We start from the raw sequence: 20,454 nt of genomic DNA, 5'->3' as shown, positions 1-20,454 counted from the left end.
TTGTTGCTACAAACATTTTTGCACATGTGTCCTTTCCTCTCTTTTATGATCTTTTTAGGGTACAGACCTAATAGAGACATTGCTGGATCAAAAGGAATGCACAGTTGTATAACTCTTTGGGCACAGTTCTAAATTGCTATCCAGAATAGTTGGATCATTTCATAACTCCACTAGTGCATTTGCGTCCAGTTTTCCCACATCCCCTCCAACATTTACTATTATCTTTCCTGTCATTGTAGCAAATCTGATAGATGTGAAGTAGTAGCTCAGATTTGTTTTAATTTGCGTTTCTTTAATCAAAAGTAATTTAGAGGATTTTTTTTTTCATATGAAGGGATTTAATTTCTTCATCTAAAAATTGCCTGTTCATATCCTTTGACCATTTAGCAATTGGGGAATGACTCATTGTCTCATAAATCTGTTCTTTATATATATTTTAGAAATGGGGCCTTTATCAGAAATACTTGCTGTAAAAAATTTCCCCTCATCTTTCTGTTTCCCTTCTATTTTTAGATACATTGGTTTTGTTTGTGCAAAACCTTTTTAATTTAATGGAATCAAAATTATCCATTTTGCATTTCATAATGTTTTCTAGTTCTTCTTTGGTCAAAATTTCTTCCTTTTCCACAGATCTGACAGATAGTCTACCCTTTGCTCTCCTAATTTGCTTATAGTACCACCCTTAATATTTAAATCATGAACCCATTTTGACATTATCTTAACATAGTGTGTTAGATGTTGGTCAATGCCTAGTTTGTACCATACTATTTCCCCATTTCCCCAACAATTTTTGTCACATAGTGAGTTCTTATCCCAGAAGTTGTAGTTATTGGGTTTATCAAAGACTAGATTGCCATAATCATTGACTATTGTATCTTTTGTACCTAACTTATTCTACTGCTCTACTATATTTCTTACCCACTACCAAATGAGTTTGATGAGGGCCTTTTATAATACACTTTTAGTTCTGGTACAGCTAGGTCACTTTCTTTTGCATTTTAAAAATTAATTCCCTTGATATTCTTGAATTTTATTCTTCCAGATGAATTTTGTTATTATTTTTCTAGCTCTATAAATTTTTTGGGGGCAGTTTAATTAGTATGCCACTGAATATGTAGATTAACGTAGACAGAATTGTCAATTTTATTATATTACTTTGGTCTACCCATGAACAATTGGTATTTTAAAAATTGTTTAGATCTAATTTTATTTGAGTGAAAAGTACTTTGTAATTGTGTTCATATAGTTTTATATTGTCTATAGGTTTTTTTCCTATCTTTTGCTGGTGGACTTAGATGGTTAATATTGATGATTAATTAATTAATATAATAAATAATGTAATAAATTATATATTATATATAATAATTAATTAATGCTAATGATTTATGTGGGGTTTATTTTATATCCTGCAACTTTGCTAAAGTTGTTAATTATTTCAAGTAGTTTTTAGTTGCTTCTCTAGGATTTTCTAAGCATATCATCATGTCATCTGCAAAAGTGATAGTTTTGTTTTTTCATTGCCTATTCTAATTCCTTCAATTTCTTTCTCTTTTCTTATTGCTAAAGTTAATATTTCTAACACTGTATTGAATAATAATGGGATAATGGCTATCCTTGCTTCACCCCTGATTTTATTGGGAAGGCGTCTAGCTTATTTCCATTACATATATTATGCTTCCTGATGGTTTATGAAAAACTCCGTTCATTCTTATGTGCTCTAGGTTTTTTTTTTTTTTTTTTTGAATAGAAATAGAAACTGTATTTTGCCAAAGACTTTTTCCTGCATCTATTGAGATAATCATATATAATTTCTATTGGTTTTATTATTGATATATTCAATTATACTTATAGTTTTTTCTAATATTAAACCAGTCCTGCATTCCTGGTATAAATTTTACCCAATCATAGTATATTATCCTGGAAATAAGTTGGTCTAATCTTTTTGCTAATAGTTTATTTAAATTTTTTGTATTAATATTCATTAGGGAGATTGGTCTATAATTTTCTTTCTCTGTTTTGGCCCTTTTCTGCTTTAGGTAGTAGCACCATGTTTGTGTCATAAATAGAATTTGGTAGGATTTCTTATTTACCTATTTTTCAACTAATTTATATAGTATTGGAATTAATTGTTCTTTAAATGTTTGGTAAAATTTACTTGTGAGCCTATCTGGCCTGGAGATTTTTTCTTAGGGAGTTCACTGATGACTCGTTCAATTTATTTTTCTAAAATGGGGGTATTTTGTTTCTTCTTATGTTAATCTGGGAAATATATATTTTTGTACATATTCATCCATTTCACTGAGATTGCCAGAATTTACTATTATACAATTGGGCAAAATAGTTTTTTTTAATTATTCTTTTAATTTCCTTTTCATTGGTGGTGAATTCACCCTTTTTAATTTTTGATAGTGGTAATTGGGTTTTCTTCTTTCTTTCTTTTTTTAAAAAAATCAAATTAACTGAAGAAATATAGTACTTGTAATTATAACCATGTATATGAATGGAATTCACTTTTCCATAAAACAGAATTGGAGAAATAGAGAGTGATTTACAAGAAAAACATTTGAAGCAGGGAGATATACACACAGAGTAAAACTCCATCGTATTTTCTCCCCTATTTATATTTTTTTCTCTCTTTTCATCCTGTTCCTTCTCATCAGTATGTTGCTTCTAATCACTCCCTCCCTTCCTCTGCCTTCCCTTCTCTTACTTCTTTCCCTTACTGCTTCTGCCTTTCCTTCCTTCCAGTTTTTCCCTTTTCTTTCCCTTTTCTCCTCCTACTTCCCTGTAGGGCAAGATACATTTCTATATCCAACTGAGTATGTATGTGATTCCCTTTTTGAGCCAACTCTGATGAGATTAAGCTTCAAACAATGCCATCTCTCTCTCTCTTCTTTTCCTCTACTATAACAGGTCTTTTGTGCCTTTTCATATGATCTAATTTGGCCCATTTTTCCCTCTCCTTTTCTCTTGTTCCTTTTTCTATCCCTCAATGTCTTTTTTTTTTTTAATATCATATCAAAGTCAATTTATACCCACACCATCTGTCTATGTGTATCCCTTCTAACTGTCCTAAGAAAGACACATTTCTGAAGAATTCATTGAATGTCCATTTTTTCATTCAAAATTATGCTTAATTTTGCTGGATAAAACATTTTTGGCTGCAGGCCTAGGTCTTTTGATTGTTGATATATAATATTTTGCTGCATATAATATTTTTATTTACAGACTTAGTTCTTTTGATTGTTGATATGTAGTGTTCTAGGACCTGTGATCTTTTGTTATAGCTGTACAATTCTAAATATAGCTCCGGTGTATTAGAAATTTTTTTTATTTGTTTCTTGTAAAATTTTCTCCTTGATAAAGGATTTTCAGAATTTAGTAATAATATTCCTGTGTGTTTTTCTTGGAGGATCTTTCTGAGGTGATGATAAGTAGATTTTTTCTATTTCTACTTTTCTTTCTTGTTCTATCACTTTAGGACAATTTTCTTTGATTATTTCTTGTATTAGTATATCAAGGTTCTTATTTATTTATTTTTCTTTGAAAACCCATTATATTTTTATTTAAGTAATAGGTTTTTGGATGTCTTTATGGACAATTTTATTTCTAGTGTTTATGTATTCATTAAACACGAGCCCACGATTCCTTAAAAAAATGAACATATGCCCTCCAAGAGAGTTTGTACATCATCACTTACATAAAAAAGGGAAGCTAAATAATTTACAGTTTTATTATTATTCATCCATCCCTTTATGTTAAATAAAGTTGTACAGTGGCATTACACCCTTAAATAAATCAGCTATTGCACTTTTCTAACCTTTTCCAGTAATCTACTTTTCTAAATTTATAAATGCTTTTTATGAATGAATCTCAAACAATATATTACATTGTTTTCTGGAACCAGAAGTAAAATTCCATCAGAATTTACATGTATTGCTCAGGGATTGTTTTTGTTACTTCCTAGGTTGTCATCTTAGACCCAGTCCTGGGATCCTTTCTGATCATCACCAGTGTCATTTTGTTAGTGCTTGTGATTGCTTTTTGTTTCTGCAATTATGCTGACCTTCAGCAAGGAGAGAAAGTCCATTATGATAGGTAATTCCCCAGCTCAGTTACAATGAAGACTCAGCTGTTAGGAAGACTCAATATCACCAAAGCAAAGAATGGATGTTGCACACTTAGCACCACTATCCTTCTTTACTATTCTATGGAGGGCTCTTTGAGCCACTTTACTACTTGTAGAATGACACTAATTTCTATGTTCTTCATACATTTCCTAGTACACTGGTGACACTCAATCATTAAATAATAGTAGTGACCCCTTACTTTCTAGGAGCAAATTAAGGTAATAGTTCTGCATTAGTGCTCTTCCTTTTGCTCTAACAATTGTTTCAAATTTTATCTCTTTTTTTATCCTCTCAAGGTTCTTTTTTAAATGAGAACTTATTAGTGGAACCACCTCTAATTCTGTGGGTTGAGGATAATGCCACTAGTGTCACTTAAATTCTCCCCTCTGGCCTGCAACCCCAAACCAAGATTTCTACCCTTTAGTAAGTACCCGTAGCCAGCAGTGTCTCTGCCCTGCTACTTCACCAGGTGCTGGTTCCTTCTTACCCAGGACCACATCTCAGCAGCACAGCTGGACCTGGTGTTCCTAATCAGCAGAGGTTCCCTCACTCTGTTAGGGAGATAAAAGTTCTTATGATAGGTCTGAGGCTACCTGGGAACTTCCAGGGCTCTCTGCTTGCTGTTTCTGAGTAGCTAGCCTGGAACTGTTTATACTCATATCCAGTTAAAACTCAGTCCTGGAATCCTTTTTCAACTTTTTGTATTATCCCAAAAGGATCTCTATTCTGTCCCACCCCTATTAGTTTTTCATCCATTTATGTTCACCCCAAGGCACATTTTGTTTTGTTATGGGAGAATCTGGAATTCTCTGACATACTCTGCCATCTTCTCTGAATCCCCTTTTTTTTCCCTCTCCTTCCAATTTTAGTTTTTCACATACGATTTTCTTCAGTTAGCTTTTAGATCTCCCTTTCCATTCGGCTAATTCTACTTTTAAATGTGTTGTTTGCTTAGGCAGATTTTGTCTGTATTGTGTGTGTGAGATCATTTGCTCAGTTGTATTTTTTAAGGAATTGTTATCTTCAATCAAATTTGATCCTTCCTTTTCCAAGCTATTGACTCTTTCTTTCTGCCATCTTGGCTCTACCCTGTGTATGATGATTTTTAAATAATCTTTCTTTGACTTAGTTTTCAACAAGTTTTTTTTTTTAATAATAGGAGTTTTACATTTTTTTTATTATAATGGTTTATTGATTTTGTTGTAATATCACATCTCCTGGAGTCACTGTTCTGTTATTCCACACTAATTTTTAGGGCAAGGTTTTGTATTTTTTTCCTTAATGTATTTACTCTCCTTTTAATTCATTTTTTTTTTTTTTTTTAGTATTTTTATTTCAGTTTTCTTTTCCTTTCTTTCTTTATTTCTTCCACATATCCTTTTAGTCCTGGTAGCCAAGCCAATGTTTTCCCCCTGAGGCTCCATATGCAGAATTAGTTTCTTTTTCTGGGTTAACTTCTTAGTATTTCCATAATATTTCTTATTTCTGTTTAGTGTTATAGTCTGTTTACTTTTATTTTCTTTGGTATATACCATTGTATATGTATCAGAATAATTTATTTATTTATTTTTTTTTTTTTTGTGGATGACCTTAAGACTAGGATTACAATAAAATCCTTTCAATAACTGAACAACAGCAGATAAAAGTTTTACAAAGTTTAAAAACTGACTGTTGCAATGTTTAAGAAGAGATGGTGGTGTGTTGAAATTTATTAAGAAATATAAAAGTTGCTTTTTGTGAGTTTATAGATTTTATGCAGATAAATTTATTAAGACTTAAAACCACACTAAGACTTTTGGGACACACTATATAGTATTATCCTGATTTACCATCTGGTAATTTTATTCCCCCCCAAAAAATGAGGGCACAATTTGTTCTTAGTGATGTCATGGTGGTTTCTGTTCTAAATTCCCACAAACCATTCCTTTGATAATATACTCTAGAATTTTGCCAGGAATGAAAGTCAAATCCACTGTTCTGAAGCTTGAAGGATGTTTCCTCTTCCATTTTTTGAAAATTGGCACACTTGCCTATTTTCTCAGGAGAGTGGAAGCTTTCCTATTCTTCATACATTTCCAAAGATAAGTGACAGTGGTTTAGTAATCTCAATTAACTTTTTTCCCCCATAACATGGATTATCTATATCTGGTGATTTGAACTCACTGAGGGCAACCACTTTTATATATCCTAATTTAGCTTGCATTTGAATTTCCTGTTAAATATTTTGTTTCATATTCCCCACTCTGAGGATAATTTTCTTTGATGGGCGAAAAAAGGCCTAATTTTAAGAACTTTGTCTTCTCTCTTCATTATCTGTCATTGTGGTTGTCTTCATCCCCATCATCATCATAATCTTCATGGCAAATGCCTCCAGGCAGCTGCCCTGGATCTTCTTTGCTCTTCTTGTTCTCCAAGATAGCTTAAAAAAAAAAAAGGTCTTTTCTCTCAACTTTGCCATTTATTATAGCTTTAGCTTATTATGAATTGTAGTGCCCTTAACATTATGCTTAGATTATACATGTTTAATTTATATAGGATTGCTTGTTGTTTTGGGTAAGGAAGAGGGAAGAGGAAAGGGAGAAAAATTTGGAACACAACTTTTTGCAAAGGTGAACATTGAAACTATTTTTGTGTGTATTTGTAAAAATAAAATACTATTAATGATAGAAAAAAGGTTATTCTTAAAAGACTTTGCCACTCTTCTGTAATCATTTTCAGTAACTGTCCCTTGATTATATATTTTACATATATATATATAAAATACATGTATATCAATTTAAATTTAAATATGTTTGTTTAGTACATATTAATGTTAATTAATATATGTAATTAATGTATATTTGAATACATATATATTTATTTAAATTTGAATTGATTGATGAGTTGCATTTCATTCACAGCTATCTCTTTAGGATTTTTTTTTTTCTCTGCTCCTTCAACTGCTGGAATCACATGTATTATTATGTCATTGAAGTTAAATAAGTATTCTGTCCACTTGAACTGTATTTTTCTTATAAGGCTGGAGTCAAAGTTAACATGGATATACCTTTGAATCCTGCTTGTAGCATTTTTTATCAGTTGTGTGGCTGTAGTCAGGTCATTTAACCGCTTTGTGTAATGGCAACAATAATATATTGGATACCTCCCAGGGTTGTTCTGATCATTAAATGAACAGTATATGCAAAGTACTCAGAGCCTTAGGTGGTACATAGATGTCAGCTACAATTTGATCTCATTTTTTTTCTCTGAATTCTTTCAGTTCAGACTATACCTAACATATCCCCTTACTCTAAGATGGTTTGGTCCCCAAAGTTTCCTGTATCTTCTCTTTCAGTAGACTATTAGAACTTAGTAATTTGATTCATATATAGAATGACAATGCACCTTTTGGTGGAGGATTTAAAGGCGGCTTCTTCTACTTTTAATGAATGAATTCAGTTATTCTTAACTGAAAAGTAACTATGGTAGATATTCCTATCACTACTCAATCAAGAACTCATTATCCAATTAATTAATGGGTGGTCTGTTGTATATTCCTGGGGAAGGAAAGGAGGAGGAAATAGACATTTATATAATGTCTATTATGTGCCAAGCACTTTTCACACATATTACCACTTGATTCTCACAACTTCATGAAATTGGTGTATATTATAATCTTCATTCTAGAGTTAAGGAAATGTAGGCATTTATGCCCAGTGTCATACAGACAGTAAGTATCTGAGGCTGGATTTGAACTTAGGTCCTAGCCTGGGCCTCTTTCTACCATATTATCTAGCTACTTCTTATCACAGTATCACTGCATTTTCTCTAAATGTGAACCTCACCCAAATCCCCATCCTAACCAATCTCATTTATTTAGATCTTCAGCTACATTTGCTCTCATATACCTAGTCCTTGAAAATTTCCAAGACAGAGGGAACCATTTCTCCTTTCTGTTTTTACACTTTTCAGTGAGTTGAATTATTTTGGAATATAAAAGGACGAAAAAAAAGGCAAATAACAATCCTTTGTAGCCAGAGTAAGTTGGAAGATTCCTTCTTTTAAGTTTATGTCAGGGATGTCAAATACTTAGCTTGCAAGTACAGCCCCAACCAAAATAAAATAGAAGTAGAAAATAGCTATCAAAATAAATACAAATTTAATAGAACATAGATAATATTAATATGTATTTTTCTAAGTCAGTCTGTAGTCAATAGGGGTCCTTATATATGATTTAGTGATTCTGTTTCTAGTTGAGGTTGACCTTATTCTAGTTCTGGGGTAGAGCCAAGATGGCAGAGTAAAGTCAGGAAGCTGCTTGAGCTCTTCTAGTTTCCCTCAAAAATCATATGAAACCAAGCCTCTGAACAGAGTCTGACAGAATGAAACCACTTTCAGCTCAAGATAGACCGAAAAAAACTTCAAGAAAGGTCAGTCTCATTGGGGTGAAAAGGATGTTAGCCCAGCTCAGAAGACTGGGAAAGCCAATGAGAGAGAGATTCATCTCACCAAATCAGCAACTGAGACCTTCAGTCTTGGCTAAATAAAGGAGCAAACCAGTGGGACAGCTTCCTGTCTCAGTTCAGAAGGCAAACTCTGAAAAACCAGGCTATTTCCTGAAAAGAGCAGGCAAAGCTACCCCATGCAAATACAAGGGGCCCCTGTGTTCCAAGCCAAGGCTCAGGGCTGCACAGGAAGCTTGGGACAGTGTCTCCTTTACCCCAGGACCAGAGCTCAACCATAAAAGAAAAAAAGAAAGAAAATGAGCAAGAAACACAAAAGAACCTTGACCCTATGGTGACAGGACAGATCAAAATACCAAGTCAGATGAAGACAGACAGAATGTTCACAGAAGAAATCTCAAAGAGTGATATGAATTGGTCTCAAGGCCAAAGAAGATTTTTTTGGAAATGCTCATAAAAGACTTTAAAGGTAAATAAGAGGGACAGAAGGACAAAATGAGAAAAGAAATGAGCTGTATGCATAAGAGAGTCAAGAGCTTGGAAAAGGAAAGAAAAAAATTTGTCTGAAGAAAACAACTCCTTAAAACAGTAGAATTAACCAAATGGAAAAAGATATTTAAAAGCTAACTGAAGAAAATCACACATTAAAAATTAGTATAAGACAAATGGAAGCTAATGACTTTGTGAAATAGCAAGAATTAGTCAAACAAACTAAAAAGAATGAAAAAGCCGAACTGGAAAATAGATCCAGAACAGACACTGTAAAAATTATTGACCTACCCAAAGTCCATGACTAAAAAAGGATTGACACTATGTATTTATGGTATACAAAATCATAGATTTATAGCTGCAAGGGACCTTATAGATTATCTAGTCAAATGCCCTTAGTTCTGCCAAGGAGAAAACTGAGACATTGCAAAGGGAAGAGGTTTGTTCATAGTTATAGAGCTGATTAGTAGCAAATTCTGGATTTGAATCAAGAATCTTAAGATCTAAATGCAGTGTTTTCTCTGCATCAGATTGCCTCCTTGTTGATTATATGGAATGGACAAGTATTGTGCTTTTTCAAAAGCATTAAATAACATCTATTTCTTTTTTCAGGGAAGTCATAATTAAAAGTTGAGGGATAATTCTTTCCCTACTAGGGTACCATTGCTACCTAGCAATGAGGATTAGAAAATTCATATATATATATATATATATATATATATATATATATATATATATATATTTTTTTTTTTTTTTAAAGTAGTCACAAGCATAAGCCTTTGTGAGTTGAAATAATGGTCAAGGTTACCAAAGGAATCAAAAAACTGTCTTGTTTCCCCTGGGGAAAAGAAAGTAATAGTAAGCTGTTACCACAAGATTTTCCTCTGGAATGAACAATAAAGGGGATAAAGTAATATAGCAGTAGAGTAATTTTTCATAGTATCTTTTTCTGCTTCCTTATAGTTATTTTGAAAATCCAATCTATGATCTGTTTTATTTGATGGCTTCATTTCCCCACCACTCTGCTCCTTGTATCTCTTTGCTTTTCAAGTTCATTTCCAACATAGTCCTCTATCAATTTATTTCCAGCCATTTATTTATTTATTTGCTTTTTCATTTCTGATTAAAGTGTGTTATTATCGATTTTTCTTTTGGTTGGCAGTACTCTCACTTTATTTCTTCTTCCTGAAATTATTTACAAATGCAATAAAATGATATTGTTACATAAAACATGTACTGACTCTAGGGGAAAAAAATCACCTCTTCTTTTATACCTCTTTCCCATTTCTTTTTAAAAAAATCTCTAAACATTAAAAAAATTATCTACAATAAATACAGTTTTATAATAGCTGGACCATCATTTCTAATTCATTCATTTATTTCTTCAATCTGTCATTCTGTGACTTTACAATTTTGATCTAGGCTAAGCATTCATATACATAAATTTTTTTTTAATTAAAATGGATTCATGTTTTAGTGGAAGTTGTTCCCAGGCCTTCCAAAATCTTGAACAAATCACAGAATTCTCTAGACCTTATCTAATTTACCTTCAGAGCCAGGAAGCCCTAGCTTTGACACATAAGTCACTGTATGACCTTCAGCAAGTCCATGAAATAACCTCTTATGTCCTAGACAACTGCCTAACACCATTGCAGAGAAAGTATTGATCTGCATTTGTAGCAGGAGTTTCCATATCTGGGGGTTGTACTAATGCCAGGTCTAATTCTTATTGCTAGTTCCTATCTGTAATATTAGACTGGGTGACTTTTAAAATATTTAAATGCCCCCTTTTGCTTTAAAATTCCAACTTGCTCTCATTCTATTAAAAGTATCTTATGTGCTGAGTAGACAAGTAATAAAAGACAATCAACACTGATCGTGGTTCTCAAACTTTTGTTTTCAGTATCTTTATCCTATTAAAAATTATTGAGGATCTCTCCAAAGCATTTTTGTTTATCTGGATTATATTTATAGACACTTACCATACTGGAAATAAAACTATTTTTGAATTTGTAGACCCTCTAAAAGGGTTTCAGAGATCCCCAGGATTCTCTAGACCATACTTTGAGAACCATTGTTGTAGGTAGTAAAAAATATGACTGACAAAACCTTTTTAAAAGATCTAATTCTATGAATCTGACCCTTTGTATTAGGACCTGTACCTCTAGCCACTGATTTTACCTCTATTCTATATCTATATCTATATCTATGTAAATATAGATATATATATATCTACACACATATATGTGATATTTATAGTATATATTTATTAATATATAGTAATTCAATATATTACTATAAATTATATATATATATATCTCACTTTTATTATAATTCTGTCCTCACCTCTCACTTGTGCTTGCACATACCATTTGAATCATTCCCTTTGCTTCCCTATTTCAGATAAGTTATTTTTTATAGCTATGGTGCCTGTCAAGTCCTGACAGTGGTTTTGTAAACATTAAATCACTACATAAACATGTGAAATATGACCCATACAGCTTTATAGGAACTGATACCTAATTTCTCAGACAGTGAAAATATTCCTTCTGAAATACAGCATTTAGATGAGGATGGTACATTTAAAATATACTTTAAAATATTTGGTTGCCCCTATTACAAAGACCACAAGGAAAGTGAAATAACATTAGGGGAGAGAAGTAGCTGTGATTCATTTGTATTCAATCACATCTTTTATTTGTAAGGCACTTTTTGGGATTCCAGTTGCTCATGTGAAGCATAAACATTTCATTCTTTGTAGTGTTTGAAGCCAGAATAATATGCAGTGCAGTGGCAGGCAGGGATATGTCTAGGGAATGTGATTGAGCATCTGTAAACCAAAAGATACTTTGGAATAGCCAAAATGTATTTTGGTGTGGCCCTTTTCAGCCAAGCATGTTAAAATAGAGAAAGAAGGTATTTCTTCAACCTCTTGCTTCAGTGGGATAGACACAGTGGGAATGCTGCATTTGTCGCAGAAAGATTCTAAATAAAATAAACATTCTGACAGCATATGGAATTTATTGATGAGACTCAAGTGCTCAGATCTCCTCTGTTCTGCTATAGTTTTTTCCCTCTCAATATAGTTCATAGTAGCAGGGCCATCCTTTTAGAACCTTTATTTTCACTATGAGGAGAGCTTAAGGTCAACTTCCTTTAGTCTGAACTTTCTTAGTTTTATTGATTTAAGTCAGACTCTTGAGGTTAGACTCTTTTCTTGATGTTTGCAGATTTATTCATTGAACTCCCCACACATCTGGATGAGAATATACTATTTGCCCCCTGGAGGAAATGGTTAAATGAATCGCTAAAGCACAAAATGTTCCTGTTAAATTGCTTACATATTTTATCAGTTGCAGATGAATATGAATTATTTCACATCAAACAAGGCAGTTTGAATATTTATCTCTTTCTTTACCCCAGAAATTTCTCTCCTCTGGTTAGATTGTTGAGGAAACAGGGTTTTAGGACATTGTATTATAGTGGGATGTTGCTGCATCATTTAATAGATCTTTGTAATTCACGGTAAATTGGGGCTTGCAATCATTAACCTGATTGTTATTCCCTTTATTGTATCATGAAACATCAACAGCATCTCCAATGTTGTTGAATCTGCCTGTCAAGTTCTAAGATACATTAAATTAGGGGTTTACTTTCCATAGAGGTATGCCTTTCATCCTCCTAGTACGCTGTACTCATTTGTATTTCAGAGCTCATCAAATTTACCTAGGACTAAAGCTACATTTGCACATATCTACCATCCTTGGAAATGTTAATTAACATTAAGTTTCTCTTTGCTATAGCCCATCATTTATATCAAGGTGTGAAATTTCTTGGAAAAAATGGACACAATGACGCAAAAACTGAACCAAGCTTATTAGTTTCTCACACTTTGTATGGCTCTGCTAAATTGATTCTAGCTGGGAAACTGAAGGAGCACAGAATCTGCTCAAAATCTCTATTAGATGAGGATTTAGGACTGGAGGAAGTGTGAATCAACAATGTGCTGTGGTTTAATCTGTTTATCATTTCCCCCTTTTGAAGTTCAGCATTTAAAAAAAAGCCCACAGCTTGTCAGAATGACTATAAACATTGTTAACTGAGTAATATTTCTCCTTTGAGAAGGCAGACCGTCCTCTGCCTTTCTCTGACAGAAATGAGGGGGTCATTGATTAAATTGATGACCGAAACTGACTTCACCTTCATATCTTAAAAACCCAACTTGATTCTTTCTCTGTAATAATTACCAGAACAATGAACATTCAAACATTTCAGTGTTATAGTTCAAGAAAGGAGAGGCATGTGACATCCTGGATATTTTGTTTGTCTAAGCAGGAGTATACATGAGCCAGCCTGAGGCAACTCTGAAGAGCTGATTGTCAAATTTTCAGGGTGAGCATTTAGACTTTGGAAATAGGGAAATACTACAAATCAAAACTGGAATAATCATTTTGTTGATTGTATAGTTTTTAAAAGATGGAGAAAATGTGAATAATGAAGATGAGGCAGTTGTTCGGTATTTACTAGCGCACCCCCTGATCAGGAGAGGCTAGAGGGTATCATCATAGCATATAAAGAAATCAATTTCTTTTTCAGAGCTTTTTGAGAAAATGGAAAACAATTTTCTTTTTTGAACAGGTAAAGTTAAGTTGGAGGGTAGATTTTATGTATTCTTGAGGTTTCCTTAAGCTTGAGAATTCTAGTTTATAATGAAATACATTTACAGGTTGGAATTTCATCAAGGGCAATATGTCTGTTTCCATTTCAATGGATAGACCAGGCTGCTTTCCATCGATTAATACTGATATGAGAAAAATGAATACATTTTAAAATATGGAAATAGGGAAAGACTCTTTGACTCTTAAAAGATCAGAAATCAGAATGCATTATTTTGGAGAAAAAAATACTTGAAATGAAGTAAAAGCTCATAATACTCATGGAATAATAATCATAATAATATCTAATATTAAGGCTTTGAGGTTTGTAAAATGGTTTACATATATTATTTATTTTGCTCTTAATAATAACATTGAGAGCAGATGCTATTATTATCCTCATTTGATATATAGGGAAACTGAGGCTGAGAGATGTTAAGTGATTTGCCCAGAGTTACACGGCAAAGAAATGTCTGTGACAGGATTAAAACTCAGGTCTTTAGGTTCACCTGGAAACCCATTTATAGATAAATTTTGTTTCACTTTTCCTAAAATATATAAATTTACTTTTTGTCTCTAGTGAGCAAATAAGAGTATTTCCCAACCTTCTTTATGACATACATATTTTGAAAAAGTAGTACATATCTTGAAAAGATAGCTTTCATTTTCTTACCATCCATTCTCTGCTTTTTCCTTTGCAATATGACTTGTATTCTTATGACTTCTTGGAAATCGCTCACTCAGAGGTCATCAAATTGGTGACTTTTTAGTGACCAAATTTAATGGTCTTTTTTTTTTTTAAGTTCTACTCTTCTGCCTTTTGTGAAGCATTTGACATTGTTCACTTAATGGCTACTTCATTCCTCAAAAAGCAGAGGCCTCAATATTACATTGTAGACTTCATTCTGATCAATGAGAATAACCTGGATAAAGAAATAGAGATGATGGAATCATACCTAGAGTGGGGAAAGGGGGGCTTTGTCCTAAGGCAGGAAATTTGCCCTCAGTTGGAAAATTCAAAGGATACTGACAAGTAGTTATATTTTTCATAGCAAGGAGGAAAGGGTACTGGTGGGACAGGGGAAGTGCCTGGTAGTAGGCAGGACAGAATTATGGACAGATGGAGTTGATAATTGAATGATGAGAGGAGAGATAAGCAAACATTCCTATTGGAGGAAAAGATTATCTTTTTCTCCTGGGATACAAGCCCTGTGCTTTACAACTTGTGTAAATAGCACATAATAGAATCATGACTTCTGAGGACTGGTCTACCCCTGTTAATTATCATTACTGATTGGATTAAATAATTATTCCTGTGCTGATTATTCTCAGATCTACATATCTAACCTTAACCTCTCATATTTATATCTCTAACTGCCTACTGGACACCTTGAAGTTGATGACTTGGAAACATGAACTTATCTTCTCTACCCCCTCAACCACCATCCCCTGCTGTTTTCCTAACTTCCAAGAATGAAGAGATGGCAATTAAGCACCTAACTTCTCTCAGTGATTTAAAATTGCTATTCTGGATGATTAACATATAGCAAAACATTTGACATTGTCTCTTATGCAGCCTTGTGCATCAGATGGAGAAATATAGCTAGATCACTTATAGATGGTTTCAGAAACTGGTGGAATAAATGTACCCAAAGAATAGTTAATGGTGTGATGTTCACTTGGAGAGAGGTTTGTAGTGGAATGACTCAGGAATGTCCTTCCTCTTGGGCTATTTATATGGTTCTCAATGCCTTGAATGAAAAGCATAGATTGCATGCTCATCAGATTTGTAGATAACATGAACCAAAAGGGATCATTAACATGATAAATTAAAGAGTCAGAGTGAAATTTTTTTGATGAGCTAAAACAATAGGCTGAATTGAGTAAGATGAAATTTAGTAGGAATAAATTTAAAATTTTATATTTGGTTTCAAATAATCAACTTTTCAAATAAAAGATGGGGAAAATAAAATAATAGTTCCTTTGGAGGGAAACACACTAATGAATTTAGATGACTATCTGTTCAATATAAACTAATGATACATGATGATACAATATAAACTAATGGACATGATAGCCAAAAAAAGCAAATGCAATCCACAGCTATAAAAAGAGAGACAATTTCTTGAATGTGGGCTGTAATCAGATCATTTCTGAAGTATTGATTGTGCCCAATTCTAGGTGTCACATTTCAGAATAAATGAATCAGATAATGAAAGAACTAGGGATTTATTTAGCCTAAAGTATAGACTCAATGGCAATGATACTGTCTTTGTATTTGAAGGGCTTCCTTGTGGAAGAAGAGGTATTTAACTTAAATCATTCTTAGTTTTCCACTTTAATTTGTTATTAAATTATTATATTACCATTGATTATTATCTTGTCTTCAAATTTTGTGCAATAGAAAATGATTAACTTAAAAATTGGAAATATAGTAATGAGAATTATTAACCATCAGATAATCTAAAGCACACCACCACTTTCATGGTGTCAGTTTTCTTTAATACTGTTTCCTTCCATTTGCTCTATATTCCATTTAATCTGTATTATTGACTTCCTAAATTTACCTTGTACTTACTGGTTTTGTCCCATTGGTCAAGCTGTTTCCTTCAGTTTCTGGATTTTTAGCCCATCTTCCCTGAATTTGTACTTATTCTGTAAACAAAGTTTTTTTTAAACTTTTTCTTCTGTGTTATAGGCCCTTTTGGAAGTCTAGTGATCCTTTCTGAGAATAGTCTTTTTAAATGCATAAAATAAAATATAATAAAATTATAATGAAACAGTTATCAAAATTTTTTAAAAAATTCAGTCTTCAGCTTGAGAACTCCTAATCCCCGCCCCCTCCATTGGTATTTTATTTTTCTAAATACATGTAAAGATAGTTTTCAGCATTCATTTTTATAAGACTTTGTGATCCAAATGTTTTTCCCTCCTTCTCTAACCTATCTCTTTCTCCAGACAGCAAGCAATTTAATATAAGTTAAATATATGCAATTTTTATATATGCCTCTATACTTATCTTGCTGCACAAGAAAAATCAGATTAAAAAGGGAAAAAAAATGAGAAAGAAAAAAAGCAAGCAAGCAACATCAAAAAAAGGTGAAAATACTATGTTGTGATCCACATTCAGTGGCTCTCTCCACCCCAAGGCTATTGAAATTCTCCTGAATCTCTTCATTGTTGAAAAGAAGCACCTCCATCAGAGTTGATCATCGCATCATCTTGTTGCTGTGTACAATGTTCTCTTAGTTCTAATCACTTCACTAAGCATCAGTTCATGTAAATCTCTCCAGGCTTTTCTAAAATTAGCTTGCTGATCATTTCTTATAGAACAATAATATTGCATTATATTCTATACCATAACTTATTCAGCTATTCCACAACTATGGACATCTACTCAGTTTCCAGTTCCTTGCCACTACAAAAAGAGCTGTTACAAACATTTTTGCACATATGAGTTCTTTTCCCTTGTTTTTCTGATTTCTTTGGGATACAGACCCAGTAGAGATATTGCTGGATCAAAGGATATGCACAAATTGATAATCTTTTGGGTATAGTTCCAAATTGTTCTCCAGAATGGTTGGATCAGTTCATGACTCTACCAACAATATGATTATCACCAATTAATGTGTCCTATTTTCCCCATGTCCTCTCCAACATTTATCATTATCTTTTCCTGTCATCTTAGCTAGTCTGAGAGATGTGAAGTGGTTCTTCAGTTATCTTAATTTGCATTTCTCTAATCAATAGTGATTTAGAGCATTTTTTTCATGAGTAGAAATGACTAATTTCTTCTTCTGAAAATTGTTCATGTCCTTTGATCATTTGACATATTAGTTTTCATCCACATCTCTTATGCTCTTAACATATATTATTTTTCTTCACAGTTATTTTTGTATCTGCCACATCTTTCTACTAGGGAGTATAAATTCCATGCAAGCAAAGACTTAAACTTTTTGTCTTTTTAAGCCCTATATTGGTGTTCTACATACAGTAAATGCTTAACCCACATTTGCCGAGTTGAGTTTTATTTAATTGGAACACAATTTCATTTAGGAATTAGAATATTGTAGTTTCCAAGGGTTATCAATTTGAATTTGAATGTTCATAATCCAAAATCATGCTGGAGTTATATATGAATATTTTAGGACATTTCCAGAAGGTTCCCAATCTGTCTGCCTGACTCCTACTCCATGTGTATTTTTCAACTGTTGTTTGTTCTTTGTTTTTAAAGAAGACCAATGATATCATAGAATAATATCTGGATTTGCACATGAAAGTACTTATTTAGTTATGTCTGACTCTGTGACTCCATTTAGAGTTTTCTTGGCAAAGATACTGGAGTATTTTGACATTTCCTTCTTATTTTACAGATGAGGAAACTGAGGCAAACAGGGTCATATGACTTGCCCCAGGGTCAAACAGTTGTCAAATTGGGTCAAACATACCTGTCCTTATGAAGCTTATATTTTATTGGGGGAGACAACACATACATAAAGAATACATACAAAATAAATAGAAAGTAATTTAGGAGGAGAGAGAGAAAAGATGAAAGTTGGAGTCAGGAGGATTTGTGTTCAAATCTATCTTCAGACCTATGTTAGCTGTGTGATCCTGGGCAAGTCATTGAGTTTGCTTCAGTTCCTTATCTGTAAAATGAACTGAAGAAGAAAAATGGCAAACCACTCCAGTATTTTTGCAAAGAAACCCCAAATGAGGTCATGAAGAGTTGGACACGACTGAAATAACAGCAAGAAGAAGGCACTAGTAACTAGGAAAACCAGGAAGATCTTATTATAAGAGAAAATATTGAGCTGAGCTTTGAGGAAAATTAGTGATTCTAAGAGTTGGAATTGAAGAGGAAAGGCACTTCCCAGCCAGTGCAAAAGCATTTCTGCTAGAGATAGTGTTTGGTGGAAGGAACTGTAAGAAAACCAGTTTGGCTAGGTGATAGATTATTTGAAAAAAAAGTAATGTATAATAAGACTGAAAAGGTAGGTTAGAATCATGTTGTAAAAGACTTTAAATACAAAAGAGTATAATGTTTGGTCCTAGAATTAATAGGGAGCCACTAGAATGTATTGAACAAAGAAGTTACATGGATGATTAAAAATGGACCTGTATTTAAAAAAAATCACTTTGGCATCTGGGTGGCTAATGGATTGGAATGGGGAAAGACTTGAGATGAGGGGATCAATTAAGAGACTGTTGTAGTAGTCCAGGTGAAAGGACAGGAACCTGAACTCTCACTGAGGCTGTATGAGTTGTAAGAAGAAGTCAAAGAAATATAGAACCAAGATTTGGCAATTAACTAGATAACTGAAGTAAAGGCAAGGGAGAAGTTAAGATTAATGCTGAGGTTATGATCCTAGGTATCTTAATAGATTGTGGTGTCACAGAAAGAAATAAGAAAGTTCAAAAGAGGAGTAGTTGTCAAATGTATATTTTCTACAGGATCCATAACCAACAGTGAGAAGTTAGTGATTTATTAAAGTGGCTGATCTTTTCCAGGCAAATCTAACTTGCTGTTCTGGAAACAAACCAGAATTTTCTGAACTCCCAATTTTTGCTCATGCTGTTCCTTCTATCTGGAATGCCCTTCCTACTAGCTCCATCTGTCCAGTTTTTCAAGGCCCATTCTTTGAGATCCAGATCAAATGTGACTCTTATAGCTGAAAGTGATAACTCCTTTCTTTCAACTAACAGCTTTTTGTACCTTTCTTATTACTGTTTCCCATTCTATCTTGTTAAATAAGTATTTTTTGTATATATCAACTCTTCTAATAGATGACAAAAGCACAAAAGTGAATATGGTTCACAGAAAGATTTAGCATCAGAAGATGTCGGTTTTGGAACCGACAGGTCTTACATATTTTCATTGCACTTCTTTCATAGATTTATTTTAAAATATGTGCCCTATTAATGTGGTATAATTTCCTTTCTTACATGTCCTATAAAATGCAACGTTATGCAGGAGTTAAAGATTCAGCATTAGGAAAAAAAAAAGATTCAGGATTAGAACTAGGAAAACTTTGTGACATACTGGCTCTATTATTCTGGGTAATTACTACAACTTCTCCACCCATCCGTCAATTTTTTCTTCTTCTCAATTTGATTTTGTTAAAAGCTTCTTTGAAATTTATATTCTATGGAGTTGCCTGAGGCTCTGAGAAATTATGAATTGCCCATGATCGCACAGTCAATCTATATTAGAGTGGGGACTTGAATCCAGGTCTTTCTGGACTCCAGTGCAGCCTCACATCAATTAGACCAGAAAGTATAACTGACTAAATGTAGGAGGTGCTATCTAGGAGCCAGAAAAGAGATTCAGTTGTAACACTGTAAGCAAGTGTAGCCTTTTAGTGGTAGATGAAAATATTGTTACTGTATATGGAAGGAAAAAAAAAAAAGATGGGTGGGCAAGGTGGTGTCAGACATTGAATCCTAGTTAGTTGTTATCTTGGTGACAGTACAATTGAATGGATGACAGATTTGTGTCACTTAAAACTGCACTAAGGCTTATGGGACTCTGTAATTATTCTGTATAAACTTATAAATATATTTGTGTGTTAGAATGTAAGACACTTGGGAGCAGAGATTTCTTTAGTCTTTGCGATTGTATCCCCATCTCCTAGTACTTGGCACATAGTAGCCTCTTAATAAAAGCTTGTAGGTCTTTTGATTTTCTATGAGAATGGAAGCAGGACCTTGGCTTTTTAATTAAATTAATTTTTTTTT

The sequence above is a fragment of the Sarcophilus harrisii genome, chromosome 1, assembly GCF_902635505.1.
Source record: "Sarcophilus harrisii chromosome 1, mSarHar1.11, whole genome shotgun sequence".
NCBI lineage: Eukaryota > Metazoa > Chordata > Mammalia > Dasyuromorphia > Dasyuridae > Sarcophilus > Sarcophilus harrisii.
Note: the sequence above shows the minus strand (reverse complement) of the source record.